At 40.4% G+C, this 8,674-nt stretch overlaps 1 protein-coding gene across 1 annotated transcript in view; it reads left to right on the forward strand.

The window, feature by feature from the left end:
• The window catches only part of DAB1 (DAB adaptor protein 1), a 406,846-nt gene extending 399,799 nt beyond the window's left edge, over window positions 1-7,047 (forward strand). The window contains exon 15 of the mRNA XM_049774584.1: window positions 5,842-7,047. The gene's annotated coding sequence lies outside the window, so the exon portion shown is untranslated. The remainder of the gene's footprint in view (window positions 1-5,841) is intronic.
• The last annotated feature ends 1,627 nt before the right edge of the window (window positions 7,048-8,674 follow it).

The following is an 8,674-nucleotide window of genomic DNA, read 5'->3' on the forward strand; positions in this document are numbered from 1 at the left end:
TCCCCAGTCACAGTCAAAGTCAATGGATGCAAAGTACTGAGCACAGTTCAGGTGTCTTCCAAGAGGGGCTTCTTCAAATGTGGCATAAGAAAAAAGGTGCCAATGTACTTTAGGCCAAACATCTGAGTGGTGGGTAGGGGAAGTGAGGGAAGGTACAGAAATGAAAATTCGGGCCCTGGGCTGCTCTCTGGACTCTCCTCTCTCTCCCACAGAGTATAGAAGCATCTTCATGTCTGGGACGCAAGATTGTGTTGAAAAGAAACAGTCAGACTTCTTGTTTTATACTTAGTTCTACAACAAGGAGCACATATGGATAAAAAAGGGGAGTAGATGGAAAATACCTGTTATGTTTACATAACTTAAAACAGAGGTATTCTGAACCCAGGAGATCCTTCAAATGGTAGAATGTGTTCCAAGATTTTTAACTTGATCCCTGGTAGCAGATGCCCATCTCATGACATCAATGGACATAGCCCTGGTGGCTCTGTAGTTGTGCTGACCATAAAGGCACCGCATCACTGGCCCTAGTCACAGAATTGTCAAAAGTGCCCTACTGGGAGTACCCTGGGAACTCATCCTCCAGCAGGTGATGTTGGTAGAAAATCTCATTTGTGATGGTGTCGAGTGGGATGTTCTCCAAGCTACAGAAGAGTTTCCCACTAAAAATCTACCTTCATAGATTCACCTTACTACTGATCTTCTTTGGAAATGAGTATCTAAAATTGGCACATATCAATGCAGGGGAATTACAGTTCAAGACATGAATTTGAAAAGTAGAGTAGGTAAGTATATAGAGAATAGAAGTACAATAGAGGTCATCTGAGATTAGAAGTAAGGAGGAATGGGGAGCTGCTTAATGAATATAGCAGAGGCTGTTTAAAGTAATACAGACATCTTGGAAATAACCATGTAACTCATGATAGTTACACAACCTCATAAATATAATGGTGAATTGTGTGATATACACTTTGCTGCCTCTTTTGGGTGAACATGTAGGACTAAATCTCATACAGCAGGGAGCATTGCTTCTCTGCTATAACATGAATCTGGGAACACCCAGGTCCTAGATCCAGCATGATGCCATATGAGACTATGAACATACTGTGAGAGAGTTCTGCATAAAGAAAAATGGAAGTTTCCATAAAGAGAAGTGATTGTTCTCTGATTTTTTCACTACTTGCCTGCTGTTCATTCAGTGAGCAAACAATCCTGGTGCAAGATGTTTACAAACATGACATCTGTGGTTCTAGAAGCAGTGTCATAAATGTAGTCCAGCACCATAGGTAAAGCTCATAATCTTTGTTGAGGAGCTATCCAGGCTAATCCATTGCCATGATTAGTGTTTTTAATCATCAAGCCCAGAGCTATTGTTCCCAGGTGCTGGGAAGGGAAACCAAGCTGAAAAGTCACCTCTAGGTGATGACTTAGCCTATAAAATTGTCAGCCAGGAGAGAATAAAGCCACACAATTAGACATAAAGGACCCTCCTTTTTGGAGAATTGTCACATGTTTCCTGCCAATTTTTGAAGAAGGTGAAGAAAAGTAGAGTATAACCATTATATGAAAGTTTTTAAAATGGCAACAATGTGTCTTAAAAATAATTTATTAACAAACTATCTTTGGGATGACACTAAAGTGTACAGAATGCTTGCAAATATAGCTATAAAATGAGGTGACAATCTTGTGTTGCCTCACCAGCATAACTTTTTCCTACAGTTTCCACTAATCTCTCAAGGAGTGTGTGAAGCTGGCATTTGCAGGGTTGAGTCCCTTGCAAGAGTGCTTGGGTTACTGTCTTGGGATAGTCAGAAAACAGAGCAAGCTAAGACCATTGTAATGGGGTATGTGTCCACTGAGAAATGCGAACCTGTTCACAGAAATTCAGCCTCAGATAATGGGTCTTAAACAAAAACCATAGACACAGATCACCACTCTCAGCAATGGAAACTTGGTCCACATGCACAAATGCCCCTTGTTTTTCCTACTAGAATAAATAAGAGGGGCTGAAAGATAACATAGGAATTAAGGTTCTTGCCTTGCACACAACTCACTCCTGTTCAATACAAGGGAAAACATATGGTGGCACTCCTCCCAGGAGTGATCCCTGATCATAGAGCCAAAAGTGATCCCTGATCGCAGAGTTGGGAATAACCCCTACACACAGCCAAGTGTGGCCCCAAACAAACATGAAAGCAACAATTAAGAGAAGCCCACTTCCTGTTACTTGCAGCACCCATTTTGAGAAAAAAAAATTTTTTTATCAGTGCTACCCCCAGATTGTTGAACGGTTACCCTAACTCCACCACCAGTCCCTTCTGGCACCCGCTGGCAAGAATGCTCTGCAATTTCCCTCACTCCATATGTAATAACACAAGCTCACTTATTGGCAGGCATGTTCTGGCACCTGCACTGCGGGCCTTGGTCATCAGAACCTAAGGACATGCCTCCCCTTATAGCCCCCAAAAGTGTTGTAACTTCTGCCACAATTGGTGGATTGGTTTTGCGTCCATTTTAATTAGTGGTTTCTATCAACTTCGTGACATCCTGAAACTATGTTGTTCATCACCTGTGAACATTCCAGGGGTACTGACCAACTTCCAGGAAGAGAATTTTTTCCATTGCTTCATTCTCCATGTTAGGTGAAACAATTTTCCTGTTCGAAGTCCTCACTCAGAAGTGGAAAACTGATATGGACAGGTCAATAGTGCTTACTGTGTCTCACACAGTAAAGGAGAAGATGTGATGACATCAAGCAGACAGGTGCCCAGAGCAGAGGGTCCCACCTCAGCTACAGAGTCCAGTTAGCCTTGTGTTTGGAGCTGTGTCTGAGAGTCTAGCTGGCAGAAGCAAAACAGGAATGTACCTGAAGACAGAAGCAACAGAACAGTCTGGGCAAAGGGGGTATCTCACTTTGGGAAGATGGAGAACACAACATGAACTGAGAAATAATGGGGAATGTGACCAAGTAGAAGAGGGAGTCAGACTAGAAGAGGCTTCTTCTGTTCCAGAGAGAGTTGGGAACAGGGGGATTCATTTTCCTCAGATGAGAAGGTGGAAGTAACACCAGTGTGGGCAGAAGGCAAACATGGCTGCTCCACTTTGAGAAGATGATTCAGCAAACATGTAGGGAAATAATTGAAGTGTGATTTATATAATCTGAAGATTGAGTTATGATTCATGGTCTAGGAGGGGGTATTTATTAACTAGTGGACTAAAAAACTAATGAAGTTTTGTGTGTTCAGCTTTAGACATGTGGATGATGGGGAGTCTTGGAAGAATTTGAAGTAATGCTGATTTGGAGTCAAATCTTCATTCTTTTGCCTCAACACACACACACACACACACACACACACACACCCCAAAGATTTTTATTGATGTGGTTTCCACTTAGGGTTTTTGGAAAGTAGGAAGTGATGTAAGAACTGCAGCGTGACTTACCCAAAAACTGGGTGGGAAATTTTGGGAGCCAACTATTTCTTAGCTCACTCAAGCTCCAACAATCTAAGGTTGGTTCTGTGATGATGAAGGTAAAGCTATTGCCAAAACATATAATGCATCACCGTGTCAGACTTTGGGATTATCTGCTGCTTGGGGTTTTCCACACCACTGCTCTCCTTCATTAGTGGGGATAATTGAGAGTTGACTGCAGTCGTTACTGCTGTTGTGATGGGTATTTGAAGCTAAATTCCGGCAAGCAGGAGATGGGTGAATATTTGTCTCAGCTGCAGAAAGTTAATGCAGTGTGGCATTAATTACCCTGTATGAGCCTGCTGTCTTCTTCTGTTTTTAGGTGTCATTCTCCGTGGAATAAATTAGTTTCCAAAATTAGAAAAGAGCAAATTGTAGGGTAAGATCAAGGCAGCTTGATTTCTTAGGGTATTCAAAAAGAAGTCTCGGCCAAGAAAGCCAACCCAGGAAAAGCTAAGATGAAACCTTGTAGTCCACATAAGGCAAAATTAAACATTTCCTCCAACGCTTGACTAACCAAACATCCAACCATCCCTAAGACAAAAACATTCAGTGAAGTTACAACTGGGTCTTGAAACTTTCCATGACACAAATGGGGAAATAGATGTTGTACTCTGATAAATCATCTTGCTATGTAGTTTGCTGAGTTCCATTTTTTTTATAAAATAAATTGGAATAAAATTAAGATAAATAGGCAAGAATAGGCAGGATACTAGGAAACTGGGTCAGAACCGCACCAGTTCCCGAATCTCCTTCTACAGTATGGCATCGATGAATTGGTGGCAGAAAGTGACAGAGCTGTCGGGGAGGAGACTATTGGACACTAAAACCACTAAACCTATTGGTTACACTCCCAAGGGCAGTATGTGATCCCTATGGTAGAACATATGGAGTGACAGATTATTCTGCCCTATTGCAAAAGAGATTGCCTCCATGGGTAAGACATTCCTTCCTGGATAAAAACACATTTCAGAGGGAATTCCTTCTGAGATAGTAGACTCCTCTGCTCCGCTTATGATATGGTGATTCAGTGGTCCTATGAGAGAGAAACAAAATAGCTTTTATCTGAACTTTCAGATTCTCATCTATGAGATGATGGATCCAGACAACCATTTCTTCTACTGGCCCACTTTGCAATAAAAACAACTAAAGTGATAGTTTGAATATAGAAGTAGCACAGTGACCTTGAGATAACATTCTCTCTCTGACTTTTTATTTTTATCTGTGAATTTAGATGGAAAGATTTGTGTGTGTGAGGGAATTTTGAACTCTCAGGGGGTAATTCTCACTCTCAGTAGTACTAGGGGTCTTAGTGGTGATGGAGATTGAACCAGCATCAGCATATGCAAGGGAAGGACAACTTTAACCCAAGAAGAAAATAATTTAAGACAACTCCAAGAAGTTGCACTCACATGGCAAAAGGCAGTGATAGATTCAATATGGCACAAGGAGGATGACATTTGTTAATTACTTTTTATGTAACACTGATGGCATAAAGGGCAGTGCTGTTAGAGGACCTAGGCATGCATAAGACCATAGTATGCACCTGACTAGTGCACTTGGCCATTTTACACTTACATTTTACACTTGCACAGTGTACCCCAGGCCATTTCAACAGGAACAAGAAAGGCAGCGTGTTTTTTTCTGGATCAAATGCTATTTCTCACCAGTGTATGATTGCATGCATCGATAGAAATTTTTGTGTGTGTCTCAGATCAGGCAAATGAGTGGCCAAGTCTTAAACTACAGGGTGCAGAAACCAATTCAAGAAGCTGCTAGGAAAAGAAAAGGGCACAAGTTATTTTTCTTGCTCAAAAGAAAGTCCAGTCATCACTGACAGTACAAATAAGAGGGTGGTTTGAAATAATAGTTAAGTGGTTTCAAGTTCAGTGAACATAGGAGGAAGTATGTTTGAAAAATGACCACTGGACTCATAACAACTACTACTTTGTCCAAATCCCTACTACTACACAGCTCTGATGCTTTCACAACTCAAATTCTTTCAAGAACTATGTAGGATAAACAGGATTATTTTCTTTTCACAATTGGGGAAAGTGAGGTTTGGAAAGAACACATAACTTGCCCTTCTCACACAGCTTGTCAGTAAGGAAAACTACTATTTCTTGATCTACTCCTTCCTTAAACTACAGGATGCTCATTCTTGGCTTGTAAATGAGGACTAAATTCAATGATGAGTTCTTGATAATACTAAAGATATAGCTGCCAAAATGATCTGCACCATGATCTAATAATCTAAGGTCATTCATCACATACTATCACCATTCTACTCTGTTCCCAACTTGCTTTTCCAAAGTTATCTCATAAAATCCTCACTTAAAAAGTGCAGATCTCATTCTGTCCTTCTGTCTGTAGGAGCTGGAGCCTCTCTATGCGCAGATCAACAGACCTAAGAAGTAGCGTCGATGCGAGTTCATGGTGGATGCTTCCAGACTGGCATGGAAATCAGCATTGTGACAGGCTCTTGTATTCTTTCACCTCACTCCATCCCACAAAGAAATTCATGATTGACCAGTGGAACTCATTTGGAAGGGGGAACTAAGAGTTTTTTGGCAACCAATGGCAGTTGTTTATGGCAGCACAAAACAAACCAACACAAAGAAACCACAAAAGTATTTTTTAAAAAAAACCATACCCAACTTTAAATCACAAATCAAGCAAATGATTCCTTGGCTAGTATGCTGAACTTTATTAGCATGGATTTCATATGGCCTCATATGAAATAATTGATATTTTAATTTCTCTACCTGTTTACCATTTGTAGAGACATCACATTTGGAGTGACAGGCCTCAAAAATTACAACAGGGTTGGCACTGACTACTTTCAGCCCAAAGCAAGAGGTCCTCTGTGGGATGATTATTTTTGTCACTCTGCAGAGTCTTGTCTGCCATTCCCCCCACTCTTTTCTTTCTAATGTTTAAAAAATTAATGGGTGTACAAATTTTTGTATTGCTTTTGACTTTCTTATATATGAATGAAGAAATCTAACTGGGGGTGGGGTGGGAAGCCACCAATTAAATGAAGTAACTTGAAATCACAAGGCAATTAAGTGGTGGGTGAGTATTCTTTATGGTCAAGAAAGTTGCCAAAACAGCCATTTAGCTTTTCTGCATCCTGTTGAAGAAAGAGAGCTTTGGGTTGGAACTACATTGTGTGAGCAGGAAAGGACATGGATTTCATTGATGAGAAAGACAAAACTCCATTTGATTTCCTAAGAAGCTCTAAGCGCTGAGTACAATAAATGGATATTTTTTATTTTTCTGATACCTTGCTGCTGTGATGCTCTGCAGACAAGTGTCTTCTCACGTGCCATTTTCAAAGAAAAGTCATTTGCCAAATACTTCTGGAACAATCCTGGTAATACGGTTTTGAATCTTGAACAACCAACTTTCTAACAGAACAGTGATGACATGAATATTCAGAGAACAAACTGATTCTGGGGTCATAACAGTTCATCTCAATCTCTTTTTGTACATCAGAAAATTCAAATGGGATTTTTATTTTGTAACTTGGAGAAAGAAAAAAACTTACCATTAAACTCTTTAAATATTTAAAGGAAATGGCTTTAAGGAGTTCTAATGAAAAAAATGCCAGTTTTTTTGTAAATATAAATGTTAAGAAAATGCTTTTAAATAATGCCATTACACTGTAGAGAAGGTAGTGGATTGAGTGCAAAATGTGACCAACTTGATGGAAGGGGCTCACTTTCCAGATGTTATTCTGGAGTTGATGATTGGAAGCTGGAGTTCTGGGAGCTCTGGCAGAGGCAGTAATCCAGTCCACAGTTAGTGAACAAGAAGGGAGTGTGTGATTGCATCACCCAGTTTTTTACCCAAGTACTGGAGTACCAAGTACCTGAAGTGCTTGGCCTTTGCATAAAACAAGACAGTTCACAGGTTGAAAATTGGTCCTTCAAATTCTGAACCTCTCTCCCACTTCTCCACTTCCACCTAGCCCCCTAGAGATTGCTGGACTGTTTGTACATGAAACAGAAGAGTTTAAGCTTCCTTTTTTTTTACATTTATGAGACAAAAGTGCAGTGTTCAGTTCGTATGTTTAGCACATGATTTTCATAAAGAATCTATATATTTTTGCCCAACAGAGAATTGTTCTACAGGTCAAATGTGTTTTCCTGATGTTCCTATGCAGTTACAGTACGCTGAATTTAGTGGTTTAACACTAAGGAGAAACCTTTAAAGAATAATGCAATTAATTGGATTTGGGAGTAATTATTATTATTTATTATTATTATTGCTTGGTTTTAAAATTTGAGAAGCAGCATTTACATTGGTCTGACCAACTTACAGAGGCATGGGCACTTAAGTTCTTCATCTCTATAGAAAGGAAAATGATTTGGTAAAAGGTATACTCGGTCACCAAAGGAACATTGACCAATAAAGTTGCCATTGCTATTGAAAGTCCAGATTTTCCATGGCCAAGACACCAGAATCTAAGTCTTTTCCAGTTAGGTAGACTGACCAAATGTCCATTAGAAAATTTACATGAATGTCATCCTAATGTGGAAGGGTGGAAGAACAGATAGGTGAAGACACACATGTATTTCCCTCTCTATCACCTTGATCACCATGATTTCTGCAGGAATATGTGAAGTTTTTCTGAATAGAGAAGCCTCCCACATGACGGGGAAGGGGTGATCACAGTGCATGTTGTCCTGAAACAGTTTGATTGTGTCTTCTTGGCATTGGATTAGAAAGAGAGTTCCCCTGGGGAAATGGTTGGCAATGCCATGAGGGCTGTGATTCTGGTTCTAAAAATGTGGTGCTATCTTCTTTCTCCATGTGGCTATGGGAAGTCTTTCTTGCAGTGTCACCTCCATTGTACTAATTGCTTCAGATGTGTCCTCAGTGAACATGAGCTGATGATGTAGCTTCTTCAGCAACATCCTCTAGAGTGAATGTCACAGCAGAAAGGGACAGTCCAGTGGACTTAACATCTTGCATAAACTGTGGTTGGGAAAGGAAAATGTCTGAACTGCATGAAGAGGCCCATGTGATGCATCAAAGGGAGGGAAATCAAGTCAAGTTTTGAAACCGTCATCACGTGATCACTGGCAGAATTTTGATTCTTAACACCATTAAGTGAGTGCAGAACCACCACCGTATACTCACCCAGGGATACAGTGACATTTCCAAATAAGAGCAGAGGTGCCAACACCAGAAGGCCATG

This window comes from Suncus etruscus, chromosome 6 (genome assembly GCF_024139225.1).
Source record: "Suncus etruscus isolate mSunEtr1 chromosome 6, mSunEtr1.pri.cur, whole genome shotgun sequence".
Classification (NCBI taxonomy): Eukaryota; Metazoa; Chordata; class Mammalia; order Eulipotyphla; family Soricidae; genus Suncus; species Suncus etruscus.